Genomic DNA, 18,005 nt, shown 5'->3' on the forward strand with positions numbered 1-18,005 from the left:
TTAACAGAATGCCACAGACTAATCAACCAAACTTTTTGGGTTGGGTTCTCTTTTATAGTCTGCAGGCATTAAATGAAAGAAGTCAGTGTTCCAGCAGAAGGAGACAACGTTTCAGAAAAGGCATTGTAGCAAACCAAAAAAGAAATTTTAAGCGCAGCAGAGTAACCAGCGCACATACCTGTTAGCTCAGGTGAGTTTAAAAGGCTGCTGTTGATAACAAGGGCATTTGCTAAATAGATGGTGTGTGTGCAACAATATACTGAAAGGTCAATTATATTGTGCAGCTTATCTCACCACCTGTAGTTATTTAGGTGAAAGCTCCAAAATGCTTGCCTAATATGTCTGTTTATCCAAAAGGAAGTAAAAAGGGAGAGCTAGAAAGATAGCATTGCATCACATTACATGGCAATGCAATGCACAGTTGCTGAAGTTGAACCAAAATGAGCTTGTAATCTGGCTTCTGCAACTTTGAACATGAAAAATCCAATGAGGAGAAGAAAAGCAAAGCCAAAGAGTCCATCCCAAAATCCGACAAACAAGCAAAATGAACAAAAAACATTGAATTCAATTCTTTCTGATTTTAGAAACTGCATTAAAGAAGGGGTGCACCGGTCCTGGAGATACTGCAATACCAGGTCAATGCGTGGAGTGGACAGAGCAAGCTCTTTTTCCATCTCCCTGTTCTAAAAATCCATTTAATATATGGTCCCCAGATAGGGGACGTATCAGATATTAAACTGATAAGAACAGATACTACACTTGATCTTAGCCAAAAGGCCGAGAAGCGATAACCAGAATTGGTTTCAAACTACGGAGCCACCCAAGGATCCTGAAAAGTCCATTTGTGGAGATGAGCTCCTGGACTCCCGTTAAGAAGACATGTTGTCAACCTCTAGATCCCTTACATGCCTGCACTTTTCGGCTTGCTGCTGCTGCAATCCACGCGTTTTAGATCTGCATAACTCCACCTCTTTAAACACAGCACCTTCACCCCCTGCTGTTCCCACCCGCCTCAACACCGTTGGAAGGGAGGAGAACCAATTAAGGCGGGGGGTGGGGTGGAACGAGCAGCTGTCTACCCTTAGCAGGAGGGCTCCTGATTACATACCTCTCCTGCTGCTGCTGCTGCTGGCTGTCCAGCAGCAGACTGAAGGTGGCTGCTGCTGTGCACAGGTATATAAAGGCTCAGAGCCTATTATGACACGCGCAGCCAGCGTTCCATTGCCACATTCCATCTACTGCAGGCAGGATACCTGGCTGGCTGAATGTCGCTGAGAAGCTCACAGAGACCGCCATAAGCAACAGTTTAACAGAATGCCACAGACTAATCAACCAAACTTTTTGGGTTGGGTTCTCTTTTATAGTCTGCAGGCATTAAATGAAAGAAGTCAGTGTTCCAGCAGAAGGAGACAACGTTTCAGAAAAGGCATTGTAGCAAACCAAAAAAGAAATTTTAAGCGCAGCAGAGTAACCAGCGCACATACCTGTTAGCTCAGGTGAGTTTAAAAGGCTGCTGTTGATAACAAGGGCATTTGCTAAATAGATGGTGTGTGTGCAACAATATACTGAAAGGTCAATTATATTGTGCAGCTTATCTCACCACCTGTAGTTATTTAGGTGAAAGCTCCAAAATGCTTGCCTAATATGTCTGTTTATCCAAAAGGAAGTAAAAAGGGAGAGCTAGAAAGATAGCATTGCATCACATTACATGGCAATGCAATGCACAGTTGCTGAAGTTGAACCAAAATGAGCTTGTAATCTGGCTTCTGCAACTTTGAACATGAAAAATCCAATGAGGAGAAGAAAAGCAAAGCCAAAGAGTCCATCCCAAAATCCGACAAACAAGCAAAATGAACAAAAAACATTGAATTCAATTCTTTCTGATTTTAGAAACTGCATTAAAGAAGGGGTGCACCGGTCCTGGAGATACTGCAATACCAGGTCAATGCGTGGAGTGGACAGAGCAAGCTCTTTTTCCATCTCCCTGTTCTAAAAATCCATTTAATATATGGTCCCCAGATAGGGGACGTATCAGATATTAAACTGATAAGAACAGATACTACACTTGATCTTAGCCAAAAGGCCGAGAAGCGATAACCAGAATTGGTTTCAAACTACGGAGCCACCCAAGGATCCTGAAAAGTCCATTTGTGGAGATGAGCTCCTGGACTCCCGTTAAGAAGACATGTTGTCAACCTCTAGATCCCTTACATGCCTGCACTTTTCGGCTTGCTGCTGCTGCAATCCACGCGTTTTAGATCTGCATAACTCCACCTCTTTAAACACAGCACCTTCACCCCCTGCTGTTCCCACCCGCCTCAACACCGTTGGAAGGGAGGAGAACCAATTAAGGCGGGGGGTGGGGTGGAACGAGCAGCTGTCTACCCTTAGCAGGAGGGCTCCTGATTACATACCTCTCCTGCTGCTGCTGCTGCTGGCTGTCCAGCAGCAGACTGAAGGTGGCTGCTGCTGTGCACAGGTATATAAAGGCTCAGAGCCTATTATGACACGCGCAGCCAGCGTTCCATTGCCACATTCCATCTACTGCAGGCAGGATACCTGGCTGGCTGAATGTCGCTGAGAAGCTCACAGAGACCGCCATAAGCAACAGTTTAACAGAATGCCACAGACTAATCAACCAAACTTTTTGGGTTGGGTTCTCTTTTATAGTCTGCAGGCATTAAATGAAAGAAGTCAGTGTTCCAGCAGAAGGAGACAACGTTTCAGAAAAGGCATTGTAGCAAACCAAAAAAGAAATTTTAAGCGCAGCAGAGTAACCAGCGCACATACCTGTTAGCTCAGGTGAGTTTAAAAGGCTGCTGTTGATAACAAGGGCATTTGCTAAATAGATGGTGTGTGTGCAACAATATACTGAAAGGTCAATTATATTGTGCAGCTTATCTCACCACCTGTAGTTATTTAGGTGAAAGCTCCAAAATGCTTGCCTAATATGTCTGTTTATCCAAAAGGAAGTAAAAAGGGAGAGCTAGAAAGATAGCATTGCATCACATTACATGGCAATGCAATGCACAGTTGCTGAAGTTGAACCAAAATGAGCTTGTAATCTGGCTTCTGCAACTTTGAACATGAAAAATCCAATGAGGAGAAGAAAAGCAAAGCCAAAGAGTCCATCCCAAAATCCGACAAACAAGCAAAATGAACAAAAAACATTGAATTCAATTCTTTCTGATTTTAGAAACTGCATTAAAGAAGGGGTGCACCGGTCCTGGAGATACTGCAATACCAGGTCAATGCGTGGAGTGGACAGAGCAAGCTCTTTTTCCATCTCCCTGTTCTAAAAATCCATTTAATATATGGTCCCCAGATAGGGGACGTATCAGATATTAAACTGATAAGAACAGATACTACACTTGATCTTAGCCAAAAGGCCGAGAAGCGATAACCAGAATTGGTTTCAAACTACGGAGCCACCCAAGGATCCTGAAAAGTCCATTTGTGGAGATGAACTCCTGGACTCCCGTTAAGAAGACATGTTGTCAACCTCTAGATCCTTTACATGCCTGCACTTTTCGGCTTGCTGCTGCTGCAATCCACGCGTTTTAGATCTGCATAACTCCACCTCTTTAAACACAGCACCTTCACCCCCTGCTGTTCCCACCCGCCTCAACACCGTTGGAAGGGAGGAGAACCAATTAAGGCGGCGGGTGGGGTGGAACGAGCAGCTGTCTACCCTTAGCAGGAGGGCTCCTGATTACATACCTCTCCTGCTGCTGCTGCTGCTGCTGGCTGTCCAGCAGCAGACTGAAGGTGGCTGCTGCTGTGCACAGGTATATAAAGGCTCAGAGCCTATTATGACACGCGCAGCCAGCGTTCCATTGCCACATTCCATCTACTGCAGGCAGGATACCTGGCTGGCTGAATGTCGCTGAGAAGCTCACAGAGACCGCCATAAGCAACAGTTTAACAGAATGCCACAGACTAATCAACCAAACTTTTTGGGTTGGGTTCTCTTTTATAGTCTGCAGGCATTAAATGAAAGAAGTCAGTGTTCCAGCAGAAGGAGACAACGTTTCAGAAAAGGCATTGTAGCAAACCAAAAAAGAAATTTTAAGCGCAGCAGAGTAACCAGCGCACATACCTGTTAGCTCAGGTGAGTTTAAAAGGCTGCTGTTGATAACAAGGGCATTTGCTAAATAGATGGTGTGTGTGCAACAATATACTGAAAGGTCAATTATATTGTGCAGCTTATCTCACCACCTGTAGTTATTTAGGTGAAAGCTCCAAAATGCTTGCCTAATATGTCTGTTTATCCAAAAGGAAGTAAAAAGGGAGAGCTAGAAAGATAGCATTGCATCACATTACATGGCAATGCAATGCACAGTTGCTGAAGTTGAACCAAAATGAGCTTGTAATCTGGCTTCTGCAACTTTGAACATGAAAAATCCAATGAGGAGAAGAAAAGCAAAGCCAAAGAGTCCATCCCAAAATCCGACAAACAAGCAAAATGAACAAAAAACATTGAATTCAATTCTTTCTGATTTTAGAAACTGCATTAAAGAAGGGGTGCACCGGTCCTGGAGATACTGCAATACCAGGTCAATGCGTGGAGTGGACAGAGCAAGCTCTTTTTCCATCTCCCTGTTCTAAAAATCCATTTAATATATGGTCCCCAGATAGGGGACGTATCAGATATTAAACTGATAAGAACAGATACTACACTTGATCTTAGCCAAAAGGCCGAGAAGCGATAACCAGAATTGGTTTCAAACTACGGAGCCACCCAAGGATCCTGAAAAGTCCATTTGTGGAGATGAGCTCCTGGACTCCCGTTAAGAAGACATGTTGTCAACCTCTAGATCCCTTACATGCCTGCACTTTTCGGCTTGCTGCTGCTGCAATCCACGCGTTTTAGATCTGCATAACTCCACCTCTTTAAACACAGCACCTTCACCCCCTGCTGTTCCCACCCGCCTCAACACCGTTGGAAGGGAGGAGAACCAATTAAGGCGGGGGGTGGGGTGGAACGAGCAGATGTCTACCCTTAGCAGGAGGGCTCCTGATTACATACCTCTCCTGCTGCTGCTGCTGCTGGCTGTCCAGCAGCAGACTGAAGGTGGCTGCTGCTGTGCACAGGTATATAAAGGCTCAGAGCCTATTATGACACGCGCAGCCAGCGTTCCATTGCCACATTCCATCTACTGCAGGCAGGATACCTGGCTGGCTGAATGTCGCTGAGAAGCTCACAGAGACCGCCATAAGCAACAGTTTAACAGAATGCCACAGACTAATCAACCAAACTTTTTGGGTTGGGTTCTCTTTTATAGTCTGCAGGCATTAAATGAAAGAAGTCAGTGTTCCAGCAGAAGGAGACAACGTTTCAGAAAAGGCATTGTAGCAAACCAAAAAAGAAATTTTAAGCGCAGCAGAGTAACCAGCGCACATACCTGTTAGCTCAGGTGAGTTTAAAAGGCTGCTGTTGATAACAAGGGCATTTGCTAAATAGATGGTGTGTGTGCAACAATATACTGAAAGGTCAATTATATTGTGCAGCTTATCTCACCACCTGTAGTTATTTAGGTGAAAGCTCCAAAATGCTTGCCTAATATGTCTGTTTATCCAAAAGGAAGTAAAAAGGGAGAGCTAGAAAGATAGCATTGCATCACATTACATGGCAATGCAATGCACAGTTGCTGAAGTTGAACCAAAATGAGCTTGTAATCTGGCTTCTGCAACTTTGAACATGAAAAATCCAATGAGGAGAAGAAAAGCAAAGCCAAAGAGTCCATCCCAAAATCCGACAAACAAGCAAAATGAACAAAAAACATTGAATTCAATTCTTTCTGATTTTAGAAACTGCATTAAAGAAGGGGTGCACCGGTCCTGGAGATACTGCAATACCAGGTCAATGCGTGGAGTGGACAGAGCAAGCTCTTTTTCCATCTCCCTGTTCTAAAAATCCATTTAATATATGGTCCCCAGATAGGGGACGTATCAGATATTAAACTGATAAGAACAGATACTACACTTGATCTTAGCCAAAAGGCCGAGAAGCGATAACCAGAATTGGTTTCAAACTACGGAGCCACCCAAGGATCCTGAAAAGTCCATTTGTGGAGATGAGCTCCTGGACTCCCGTTAAGAAGACATGTTGTCAACCTCTAGATCCCTTACATGCCTGCACTTTTCGGCTTGCTGCTGCTGCAATCCACGCGTTTTAGATCTGCATAACTCCACCTCTTTAAACACAGCACCTTCACCCCCTGCTGTTCCCACCCGCCTCAACACCGTTGGAAGGGAGGAGAACCAATTAAGGCGGGGGGTGGGGTGGAACGAGCAGCTGTCTACCCTTAGCAGGAGGGCTCCTGATTACATACCTCTCCTGCTGCTGCTGCTGCTGGCTGTCCAGCAGCAGACTGAAGGTGGCTGCTGCTGTGCACAGGTATATAAAGGCTCAGAGCCTATTATGACACGCGCAGCCAGCGTTCCATTGCCACATTCCATCTACTGCAGGCAGGATACCTGGCTGGCTGAATGTCGCTGAGAAGCTCACAGAGACCGCCATAAGCAACAGTTTAACAGAATGCCACAGACTAATCAACCAAACTTTTTGGGTTGGGTTCTCTTTTATAGTCTGCAGGCATTAAATGAAAGAAGTCAGTGTTCCAGCAGAAGGAGACAACGTTTCAGAAAAGGCATTGTAGCAAACCAAAAAAGAAATTTTAAGCGCAGCAGAGTAACCAGCGCACATACCTGTTAGCTCAGGTGAGTTTAAAAGGCTGCTGTTGATAACAAGGGCATTTGCTAAATAGATGGTGTGTGTGCAACAATATACTGAAAGGTCAATTATATTGTGCAGCTTATCTCACCACCTGTAGTTATTTAGGTGAAAGCTCCAAAATGCTTGCCTAATATGTCTGTTTATCCAAAAGGAAGTAAAAAGGGAGAGCTAGAAAGATAGCATTGCATCACATTACATGGCAATGCAATGCACAGTTGCTGAAGTTGAACCAAAATGAGCTTGTAATCTGGCTTCTGCAACTTTGAACATGAAAAATCCAATGAGGAGAAGAAAAGCAAAGCCAAAGAGTCCATCCCAAAATCCGACAAACAAGCAAAATGAACAAAAAACATTGAATTCAATTCTTTCTGATTTTAGAAACTGCATTAAAGAAGGGGTGCACCGGTCCTGGAGATACTGCAATACCAGGTCAATGCGTGGAGTGGACAGAGCAAGCTCTTTTTCCATCTCCCTGTTCTAAAAATCCATTTAATATATGGTCCCCAGATAGGGGACGTATCAGATATTAAACTGATAAGAACAGATACTACACTTGATCTTAGCCAAAAGGCCGAGAAGCGATAACCAGAATTGGTTTCAAACTACGGAGCCACCCAAGGATCCTGAAAAGTCCATTTGTGGAGATGAGCTCCTGGACTCCCGTTAAGAAGACATGTTGTCAACCTCTAGATCCCTTACATGCCTGCACTTTTCGGCTTGCTGCTGCTGCAATCCACGCGTTTTAGATCTGCATAACTCCACCTCTTTAAACACAGCACCTTCACCCCCTGCTGTTCCCACCCGCCTCAACACCGTTGGAAGGGAGGAGAACCAATTAAGGCGGGGGGTGGGGTGGAACGAGCAGATGTCTACCCTTAGCAGGAGGGCTCCTGATTACATACCTCTCCTGCTGCTGCTGCTGCTGGCTGTCCAGCAGCAGACTGAAGGTGGCTGCTGCTGTGCACAGGTATATAAAGGCTCAGAGCCTATTATGACACGCGCAGCCAGCGTTCCATTGCCACATTCCATCTACTGCAGGCAGGATACCTGGCTGGCTGAATGTCGCTGAGAAGCTCACAGAGACCGCCATAAGCAACAGTTTAACAGAATGCCACAGACTAATCAACCAAACTTTTTGGGTTGGGTTCTCTTTTATAGTCTGCAGGCATTAAATGAAAGAAGTCAGTGTTCCAGCAGAAGGAGACAACGTTTCAGAAAAGGCATTGTAGCAAACCAAAAAAGAAATTTTAAGCGCAGCAGAGTAACCAGCGCACATACCTGTTAGCTCAGGTGAGTTTAAAAGGCTGCTGTTGATAACAAGGGCATTTGCTAAATAGATGGTGTGTGTGCAACAATATACTGAAAGGTCAATTATATTGTGCAGCTTATCTCACCACCTGTAGTTATTTAGGTGAAAGCTCCAAAATGCTTGCCTAATATGTCTGTTTATCCAAAAGGAAGTAAAAAGGGAGAGCTAGAAAGATAGCATTGCATCACATTACATGGCAATGCAATGCACAGTTGCTGAAGTTGAACCAAAATGAGCTTGTAATCTGGCTTCTGCAACTTTGAACATGAAAAATCCAATGAGGAGAAGAAAAGCAAAGCCAAAGAGTCCATCCCAAAATCCGACAAACAAGCAAAATGAACAAAAAACATTGAATTCAATTCTTTCTGATTTTAGAAACTGCATTAAAGAAGGGGTGCACCGGTCCTGGAGATACTGCAATACCAGGTCAATGCGTGGAGTGGACAGAGCAAGCTCTTTTTCCATCTCCCTGTTCTAAAAATCCATTTAATATATGGTCCCCAGATAGGGGACGTATCAGATATTAAACTGATAAGAACAGATTTTTTTAATTGAATGCGTCAGAAGACGCGACATAAATTAAATTCCATTTGCATGGATAACCAAAAAAATGTCGCCTACGCCTTCATCATCCGAATTCAACTTTTTGTTTTTTTTAAGAAAATTTAATGATAATTAATAAATAAAACATAACATAACATATCCTTACATCAACAACAAAAAACTTCCAACAAAAACATCAACTCAACATTTTTCTTCTTCCACGTTTCTTCTTCCTCCATGACATGTCCAACAATTTCCAGTCAAAACCTTGCAGCAAAATCTTTTCATCTTCTTCAGCTTCAGCACTGGTATCAACACAATCCTGCATTACTTTCTCTTTTCCCTTATCATCCACCTTCCTTTTTTCCTTAACGTCTTTACTTCTAGGTACTCTCTCCAGTCTGCAAAACATAGAGTCCCCAACTCCTGAGAACTCCTGCTTCTCTCCCACAAACTCCTTCTTATTTTCAACTACTTGTATATCTTTGTCTTCTTTCTCTTTACAATCTTCAAACGATTCTTCAAATATCTTTTTCCCTTTCTCCTCTTTTTTCCCACCTTCCTCATAACAAAATCCAGGTTTCCCATTATCAATTCTTCTTTTACCATTTTCCACATAACTGAATCCACATTTACCATTTATAACAATCCTTCCTAAACTTAGTTCATTTTGTCCATTTTCCCAAACTAGGAAACTTCTCTTCCCATTCCAGACTCCCACTTTATTTAAGTAGTCCTTCTGGAATTTTACCAAAATACTCCATGGCTTCAAAAACTCCATCACTTCCTCCATCTCTACAAAGGGGTCATCCATACAGATAACCACCTTTTTCGGCCTTCCAGCAAAAAGAGCATTAACTCCAATTTCTTTTCCTTCCCAATTCTTGAGAAGACAAATACACTTTTCTTCAGACTTCAGTGTTACGTCAAATACCTTTTTAAACTTGATTTCTTGCATACAAAAAATGTCCTCTTCAATGATCGTCCCATACTTGAACAGAATATCCAAGATCTGATTCTCCTCCAACGAAAAATCCTCTAACTCCGTCTTCACATAGAACCGTAAACAGTTCCTCTTCCTCGTCAACTCCATCTTCTTCCTCCAAAAGAACTGCCCCCCACAGCTATGTGTGGTGACACGATGATCGCCTCTCGTTGCCCAGGGACTAATCCGACTCCCCAATAGCAGCAGGAGGGTGAAGCCCTGCCGTTAGACAAAGCGATCCCCCCAGGCCAAGGAGCCGGGTACCCTGGGCACCTCCTAGCCAAGGCCAAGGCAGCAACTGGTAGATCACTGCACCTGATCTTAGCCAAAAGGCCGAGAAGCGATAACCAGAATTGGTTTCAAACTACGGAGCCACCCAAGGATCCTGAAAAGTCCATTTGTGGAGATGAGCTCCTGGACTCCCGTTAAGAAGACATGTTGTCAACCTCTAGATCCCTTACATGCCTGCACTTTTCGGCTTGCTGCTGCTGCAATCCACGCGTTTTAGATCTGCATAACTCCACCTCTTTAAACACAGCACCTTCACCCCCTGCTGTTCCCACCCGCCTCAACACCGTAGGAAGGGAGGAGAACCAATTAAGGCAGGGGGTGGGGTGGAACGAGCAGCTGTCTACCCTTAGCAGGAGGGCTCCTGATTACATACCTCTCCTGCTGCTGCTGCTGGCTGTCCAGCAGCAGACTGAAGGTGGCTGCTGCTGTGCACAGGTATATAAAGGCTCAGAGCCTATTATGACACGCGCAGCCAGCGTTCCATTGCCACATTCCATCTACTGCAGGCAGGATACCTGGCTGGCTGAATGTCGCTGAGAAGCTCACAGAGACCGCCATAAGCAACAGTTTAACAGAATGCCACAGACTAATCAACCAAACTTTTTGGGTTGGGTTCTCTTTTATAGTCTGCAGGCATTAAATGAAAGAAGTCAGTGTTCCAGCAGAAGGAGACAACGTTTCAGAAAAGGCATTGTAGCAAACCAAAAAAGAAATTTTAAGCGCAGCAGAGTAACCAGCGCACATACCTGTTAGCTCAGGTGAGTTTAAAAGGCTGCTGTTGATAACAAGGGCATTTGCTAAATAGATGGTGTGTGTGCAACAATATACTGAAAGGTCAATTATATTGTGCAGCTTATCTCACCACCTGTAGTTATTTAGGTGAAAGCTCCAAAATGCTTGCCTAATATGTCTGTTTATCCAAAAGGAAGTAAAAAGGGAGAGCTAGAAAGATAGCATTGCATCACATTACATGGCAATGCAATGCACAGTTGCTGAAGTTGAACCAAAATGAGCTTGTAATCTGGCTTCTGCAACTTTGAACATGAAAAATCCAATGAGGAGAAGAAAAGCAAAGCCAAAGAGTCCATCCCAAAATCCGACAAACAAGCAAAATGAACAAAAAACATTGAATTCAATTCTTTCTGATTTTAGAAACTGCATTAAAGAAGGGGTGCACCGGTCCTGGAGATACTGCAATACCAGGTCAATGCGTGGAGTGGACAGAGCAAGCTCTTTTTCCATCTCCCTGTTCTAAAAATCCATTTAATATATGGTCCCCAGATAGGGGACGTATCAGATATTAAACTGATAAGAACAGATTTTTTTAATTGAATGCGTCAGAAGACGCGACATAAATTAAATTCCATTTGCATGGATAACCAAAAAAATGTCGCCTACGCCTTCATCATCCGAATTCAACTTTTTGTTTTTTTTAAGAAAATTTAATGATAATTAATAAATAAAACATAACATAACATATCCTTACATCAACAACAAAAAACTTCCAACAAAAACATCAACTCAACATTTTTCTTCTTCCACGTTTCTTCTTCCTCCATGACATGTCCAACAATTTCCAGTCAAAACCTTGCAGCAAAATCTTTTCATCTTCTTCAGCTTCAGCACTGGTATCAACACAATCCTGCATTACTTTCTCTTTTCCCTTATCATCCACCTTCCTTTTTTCCTTAACGTCTTTACTTCTAGGTACTCTCTCCAGTCTGCAAAACATAGAGTCCCCAACTCCTGAGAACTCCTGCTTCTCTCCCACAAACTCCTTCTTATTTTCAACTACTTGTATATCTTTGTCTTCTTTCTCTTTACAATCTTCAAACGATTCTTCAAATATCTTTTTCCCTTTCTCCTCTTTTTTCCCACCTTCCTCATAACAAAATCCAGGTTTCCCATTATCAATTCTTCTTTTACCATTTTCCACATAACTGAATCCACATTTACCATTTATAACAATCCTTCCTAAACTTAGTTCATTTTGTCCATTTTCCCAAACTAGGAAACTTCTCTTCCCATTCCAGACTCCCACTTTATTTAAGTAGTCCTTCTGGAATTTTACCAAAATACTCCATGGCTTCAAAAACTCCATCACTTCCTCCATCTCTACAAAGGGGTCATCCATACAGATAACCACCTTTTTCGGCCTTCCAGCAAAAAGAGCATTAACTCCAATTTCTTTTCCTTCCCAATTCTTGAGAAGACAAATACACTTTTCTTCAGACTTCAGTGTTACGTCAAATACCTTTTTAAACTTGATTTCTTGCATACAAAAAATGTCCTCTTCAATGATCGTCCCATACTTGAACAGAATATCCAAGATCTGATTCTCCTCCAACGAAAAATCCTCTAACTCCGTCTTCACATAGAACCGTAAACAGTTCCTCTTCCTCGTCAACTCCATCTTCTTCCTCCAAAAGAACTGCCCCCCACAGCTATGTGTGGTGACACGATGATCGCCTCTCGTTGCCCAGGGACTAATCCGACTCCCCAATAGCAGCAGGAGGGTGAAGCCCTGCCGTTAGACAAAGCGATCCCCCCAGGCCAAGGAGCCGGGTACCCTGGGCACCTCCTAGCCAAGGCCAAGGCAGCAACTGGTAGATCACTGCACCTGATCTTAGCCAAAAGGCCGAGAAGCGATAACCAGAATTGGTTTCAAACTACGGAGCCACCCAAGGATCCTGAAAAGTCCATTTGTGGAGATGAGCTCCTGGACTCCCGTTAAGAAGACATGTTGTCAACCTCTAGATCCCTTACATGCCTGCACTTTTCGGCTTGCTGCTGCTGCAATCCACGCGTTTTAGATCTGCATAACTCCACCTCTTTAAACACAGCACCTTCACCCCCTGCTGTTCCCACCCGCCTCAACACCGTAGGAAGGGAGGAGAACCAATTAAGGCAGGGGGTGGGGTGGAACGAGCAGCTGTCTACCCTTAGCAGGAGGGCTCCTGATTACATACCTCTCCTGCTGCTGCTGCTGGCTGTCCAGCAGCAGACTGAAGGTGGCTGCTGCTGTGCACAGGTATATAAAGGCTCAGAGCCTATTATGACACGCGCAGCCAGCGTTCCATTGCCACATTCCATCTACTGCAGGCAGGATACCTGGCTGGCTGAATGTCGCTGAGAAGCTCACAGAGACCGCCATAAGCAACAGTTTAACAGAATGCCACAGACTAATCAACCAAACTTTTTGGGTTGGGTTCTCTTTTATAGTCTGCAGGCATTAAATGAAAGAAGTCAGTGTTCCAGCAGAAGGAGACAACGTTTCAGAAAAGGCATTGTAGCAAACCAAAAAAGAAATTTTAAGCGCAGCAGAGTAACCAGCGCACATACCTGTTAGCTCAGGTGAGTTTAAAAGGCTGCTGTTGATAACAAGGGCATTTGCTAAATAGATGGTGTGTGTGCAACAATATACTGAAAGGTCAATTATATTGTGCAGCTTATCTCACCACCTGTAGTTATTTAGGTGAAAGCTCCAAAATGCTTGCCTAATATGTCTGTTTATCCAAAAGGAAGTAAAAAGGGAGAGCTAGAAAGATAGCATTGCATCACATTACATGGCAATGCAATGCACAGTTGCTGAAGTTGAACCAAAATGAGCTTGTAATCTGGCTTCTGCAACTTTGAACATGAAAAATCCAATGAGGAGAAGAAAAGCAAAGCCAAAGAGTCCATCCCAAAATCCGACAAACAAGCAAAATGAACAAAAAACATTGAATTCAATTCTTTCTGATTTTAGAAACTGCATTAAAGAAGGGGTGCACCGGTCCTGGAGATACTGCAATACCAGGTCAATGCGTGGAGTGGACAGAGCAAGCTCTTTTTCCATCTCCCTGTTCTAAAAATCCATTTAATATATGGTCCCCAGATAGGGGACGTATCAGATATTAAACTGATAAGAACAGATACTACACTTGATCTTAGCCAAAAGGCCGAGAAGCGATAACCAGAATTGGTTTCAAACTACGGAGCCACCCAAGGATCCTGAAAAGTCCATTTGTGGAGATGAGCTCCTGGACTCCCGTTAAGAAGACATGTTGTCAACCTCTAGATCCCTTACATGCCTGCACTTTTCGGCTTGCTGCTGCTGCAATCCACGCGTTTTAGATCTGCATAACTCCACCTCTTTAAACACAGCACCTTCACCCCCTGCTGTTCCCACCCGCCTCAACACCGTTGGAAGGGAGGAGAACCAATTAAGGCGGGGGGTGGGGTGGAACGAGCAGCTGTCTACCCTTAGCAGGAGGGCTCCTGATTACATACCTCTCCTGCTGCTGCTGCTGCTGGCTGTCCAGCAGCAGACTGAAGGTGGCTGCTGCTGTGCACAGGTATATAAAGGCTCAGAGCCTATTATGACACGCGCAGCCAGCGTTCCATTGCCACATTCCATCTACTGCAGGCAGGATACCTGGCTGGCTGAATGTCGCTGAGAAGCTCACAGAGACCGCCATAAGCAACAGTTTAACAGAATGCCACAGACTAATCAACCAAACTTTTTGGGTTGGGTTCTCTTTTATAGTCTGCAGGCATTAAATGAAAGAAGTCAGTGTTCCAGCAGAAGGAGACAACGTTTCAGAAAAGGCATTGTAGCAAACCAAAAAAGAAATTTTAAGCGCAGCAGAGTAACCAGCGCACATACCTGTTAGCTCAGGTGAGTTTAAAAGGCTGCTGTTGATAACAAGGGCATTTGCTAAATAGATGGTGTGTGTGCAACAATATACTGAAAGGTCAATTATATTGTGCAGCTTATCTCACCACCTGTAGTTATTTAGGTGAAAGCTCCAAAATGCTTGCCTAATATGTCTGTTTATCCAAAAGGAAGTAAAAAGGGAGAGCTAGAAAGATAGCATTGCATCACATTACATGGCAATGCAATGCACAGTTGCTGAAGTTGAACCAAAATGAGCTTGTAATCTGGCTTCTGCAACTTTGAACATGAAAAATCCAATGAGGAGAAGGAAAGCAAAGCCAAAGAGTCCATCCCAAAATCCGACAAACAAGCAAAATGAACAAAAAACATTGAATTCAATTCTTTCTGATTTTAGAAACTGCATTAAAGAAGGGGTGCACCGGTCCTGGAGATACTGCAATACCAGGTCAATGCGTGGAGTGGACAGAGCAAGCTCTTTTTCCATCTCCCTGTTCTAAAAATCCATTTAATATATGGTCCCCAGATAGGGGACGTATCAGATATTAAACTGATAAGAACAGATACTACACTTGATCTTAGCCAAAAGGCCGAGAAGCGATAACCAGAATTGGTTTCAAACTACGGAGCCACCCAAGGATCCTGAAAAGTCCATTTGTGGAGATGAGCTCCTGGACTCCCGTTAAGAAGACATGTTGTCAACCTCTAGATCCCTTACATGCCTGCACTTTTCGGCTTGCTGCTGCTGCAATCCACGCGTTTTAGATCTGCATAACTCCACCTCTTTAAACACAGCACCTTCACCCCCTGCTGTTCCCACCCGCCTCAACACCGTTGGAAGGGAGGAGAACCAATTAAGGCGGGGGGTGGGGTGGAACGAGCAGCTGTCTACCCTTAGCAGGAGGGCTCCTGATTACATACCTCTCCTGCTGCTGCTGCTGCTGGCTGTCCAGCAGCAGACTGAAGGTGGCTGCTGCTGTGCACAGGTATATAAAGGCTCAGAGCCTATTATGACACGCGCAGCCAGCGTTCCATTGCCACATTCCATCTACTGCAGGCAGGATACCTGGCTGGCTGAATGTCGCTGAGAAGCTCACAGAGACCGCCATAAGCAACAGTTTAACAGAATGCCACAGACTAATCAACCAAACTTTTTGGGTTGGGTTCTCTTTTTTAGTCTGCAGGCATTAAATGAAAGAAGTCAGTGTTCCAGCAGAAGGAGACAACGTTTCAGAAAAGGCATTGTAGCAAACCAAAAAAGAAATTTTAAGCGCAGCAGAGTAACCAGCGCACATACCTGTTAGCTCAGGTGAGTTTAAAAGGCTGCTGTTGATAACAAGGGCATTTGCTAAATAGATGGTGTGTGTGCAACAATATACTGAAAGGTCAATTATATTGTGCAGCTTATCTCACCACCTGTAGTTATTTAGGTGAAAGCTCCAAAATGCTTGCCTAATATGTCTGTTTATCCAAAAGGAAGTAAAAAGGGAGAGCTAGAAAGATAGCATTGCATCACATTACATGGCAATGCAATGCACAGTTGCTGAAGTTGAACCAAAATGAGCTTGTAATCTGGCTTCTGCAACTTTGAACATGAAAAATCCAATGAGGAGAAGAAAAGCAAAGCCAAAGAGTCCATCCCAAAATCCGACAAACAAGCAAAATGAACAAAAAACATTGAATTCAATTCTTTCTGATTTTAGAAACTGCATTAAAGAAGGGGTGCACCGGTCCTGGAGATACTGCAATACCAGGTCAATGCGTGGAGTGGACAGAGCAAGCTCTTTTTCCATCTCCCTGTTCTAAAAATCCATTTAATATATGGTCCCCAGATAGGGGACGTATCAGATATTAAACTGATAAGAACAGATACTACACTTGATCTTAGCCAAAAGGCCGAGAAGCGATAACCAGAATTGGTTTCAAACTACGGAGCCACCCAAGGATCCTGAAAAGTCCATTTGTGGAGATGAGCTCCTGGACTCCCGTTAAGAAGACATGTTGTCAACCTCTAGATCCCTTACATGCCTGCACTTTTCGGCTTGCTGCTGCTGCAATCCACGCGTTTTAGATCTGCATAACTCCACCTCTTTAAACACAGCACCTTCACCCCCTGCTGTTCCCACCCGCCTCAACACCGTTGGAAGGGAGGAGAACCAATTAAGGCGGGGGGTGGGGTGGAACGAGCAGCTGTCTACCCTTAGCAGGAGGGCTCCTGATTACATACCTCTCCTGCTGCTGCTGCTGCTGGCTGTCCAGCAGCAGACTGAAGGTGGCTGCTGCTGTGCACAGGTATATAAAGGCTCAGAGCCTATTATGACACGCGCAGCCAGCGTTCCATTGCCACATTCCATCTACTGCAGGCAGGATGCCTGGCTGGCTGAATGTCGCTGAGAAGCTCACAGAGACCGCCATAAGCAACAGTTTAACAGAATGCCACAGACTAATCAACCAAACTTTTTGGGTTGGGTTCTCTTTTATAGTCTGCAGGCATTAAATGAAAGAAGTCAGTGTTCCAGCAGAAGGAGACAACGTTTCAGAAAAGGCATTGTAGCAAACCAAAAAAGAAATTTTAAGCGCAGCAGAGTAACCAGCGCACATACCTGTTAGCTCAGGTGAGTTTAAAAGGCTGCTGTTGATAACAAGGGCATTTGCTAAATAGATGGTGTGTGTGCAACAATATACTGAAAGGTCAATTATATTGTGCAGCTTATCTCACCACCTGTAGTTATTTAGGTGAAAGCTCCAAAATGCTTGCCTAATATGTCTGTTTATCCAAAAGGAAGTAAAAAGGGAGAGCTAGAAAGATAGCATTGCATCACATTACATGGCAATGCAATGCACAGTTGCTGAAGTTGAACCAAAATGAGCTTGTAATCTGGCTTCTGCAACTTTGAACATGAAAAATCCAATGAGGAGAAGAAAAGCAAAGCCAAAGAGTCCATCCCAAAATCCGACAAACAAGCAAAATGAACAAAAAACATTGAATTCAATTCTTTCTGATTTTAGAAACTGCATTAAAGAAGGGGTGCACCGGTCCTGGAGATACTGCAATACCAGGTCAATGCGTGGAGTGGACAGAGCAAGCTCTTTTTCCATCTCCCTGTTCTAAAAATCCATTTAATATATGGTCCCCAGATAGGGGACGTATCAGATATTAAACTGATAAGAACAGATACTACACTTGATCTTAGCCAAAAGGCCGAGAAGCGATAACCAGAATTGGTTTCAAACTACGGAGCCACCCAAGGATCCTGAAAAGTCCATTTGTGGAGATGAGCTCCTGGACTCCCGTTAAGAAGACATGTTGTCAACCTCTAGATCCCTTACATGCCTGCACTTTTCGGCTTGCTGCTGCTGCAATCCACGCGTTTTAGATCTGCATAACTCCACCTCTTTAAACACAGCACCTTCACCCCCTGCTGTTCCCACCCGCCTCAACACCGTTGGAAGGGAGGAGAACCAATTAAGGCGGGGGGTG

General features: G+C 44.0%; 12 non-coding genes across 12 annotated transcripts; all 12 read right to left on the bottom strand.

Moving 5' to 3' along the window:
- Positions 1 to 598: 598 nt before the first annotated feature.
- Positions 599 to 789, bottom strand: LOC141207378 (U2 spliceosomal RNA). Its single transcript, XR_012277733.1, has one exon. It is a non-coding gene; the product is annotated as a U2 spliceosomal RNA (small nuclear RNA).
- A 1,115-nt stretch (positions 790 to 1,904) lies between these two features.
- LOC141207390 (U2 spliceosomal RNA) lies at positions 1,905 to 2,095 on the bottom strand. The gene has a single exon (XR_012277734.1). It is a non-coding gene; the product is annotated as a U2 spliceosomal RNA (small nuclear RNA).
- Positions 2,096 to 3,210: 1,115 nt separating this feature from the next.
- Positions 3,211 to 3,401, bottom strand: LOC141207395 (U2 spliceosomal RNA). Its single transcript, XR_012277735.1, has one exon. It is a non-coding gene; the product is annotated as a U2 spliceosomal RNA (small nuclear RNA).
- A 1,118-nt stretch (positions 3,402 to 4,519) lies between these two features.
- LOC141207396 (U2 spliceosomal RNA) lies at positions 4,520 to 4,710 on the bottom strand. The gene has a single exon (XR_012277736.1). It is a non-coding gene; the product is annotated as a U2 spliceosomal RNA (small nuclear RNA).
- Positions 4,711 to 5,825: 1,115 nt separating this feature from the next.
- Positions 5,826 to 6,016, bottom strand: LOC141207397 (U2 spliceosomal RNA). The gene has a single exon (XR_012277737.1). It is a non-coding gene; the product is annotated as a U2 spliceosomal RNA (small nuclear RNA).
- A 1,115-nt stretch (positions 6,017 to 7,131) lies between these two features.
- LOC141207399 (U2 spliceosomal RNA) lies at positions 7,132 to 7,322 on the bottom strand. The gene has a single exon (XR_012277739.1). It is a non-coding gene; the product is annotated as a U2 spliceosomal RNA (small nuclear RNA).
- A 1,115-nt stretch (positions 7,323 to 8,437) lies between these two features.
- On the bottom strand, positions 8,438 to 8,624 carry LOC141207261 (U2 spliceosomal RNA). Its single transcript, XR_012277678.1, has one exon. It is a non-coding gene; the product is annotated as a U2 spliceosomal RNA (small nuclear RNA).
- Positions 8,625 to 11,033: 2,409 nt separating this feature from the next.
- On the bottom strand, positions 11,034 to 11,220 carry LOC141207262 (U2 spliceosomal RNA). The gene has a single exon (XR_012277679.1). It is a non-coding gene; the product is annotated as a U2 spliceosomal RNA (small nuclear RNA).
- A 2,409-nt stretch (positions 11,221 to 13,629) lies between these two features.
- On the bottom strand, positions 13,630 to 13,820 carry LOC141207400 (U2 spliceosomal RNA). Its single transcript, XR_012277740.1, has one exon. It is a non-coding gene; the product is annotated as a U2 spliceosomal RNA (small nuclear RNA).
- Positions 13,821 to 14,935: 1,115 nt separating this feature from the next.
- LOC141207402 (U2 spliceosomal RNA) lies at positions 14,936 to 15,126 on the bottom strand. The gene has a single exon (XR_012277741.1). It is a non-coding gene; the product is annotated as a U2 spliceosomal RNA (small nuclear RNA).
- A 1,115-nt stretch (positions 15,127 to 16,241) lies between these two features.
- On the bottom strand, positions 16,242 to 16,432 carry LOC141207403 (U2 spliceosomal RNA). Its single transcript, XR_012277742.1, has one exon. It is a non-coding gene; the product is annotated as a U2 spliceosomal RNA (small nuclear RNA).
- A 1,115-nt stretch (positions 16,433 to 17,547) lies between these two features.
- LOC141207404 (U2 spliceosomal RNA) lies at positions 17,548 to 17,738 on the bottom strand. Its single transcript, XR_012277743.1, has one exon. It is a non-coding gene; the product is annotated as a U2 spliceosomal RNA (small nuclear RNA).
- Between the last annotated feature and the right edge of the window lie 267 nt (positions 17,739 to 18,005).

Source organism: Phyllobates terribilis, unplaced genomic scaffold (assembly GCF_046119375.1).
Source record: "Phyllobates terribilis strain yellow unplaced genomic scaffold, ASM4611937v1 Scaffold_160__1_contigs__length_4322635, whole genome shotgun sequence".
NCBI classification, from domain to species: Eukaryota; Metazoa; Chordata; class Amphibia; order Anura; family Dendrobatidae; genus Phyllobates; species Phyllobates terribilis.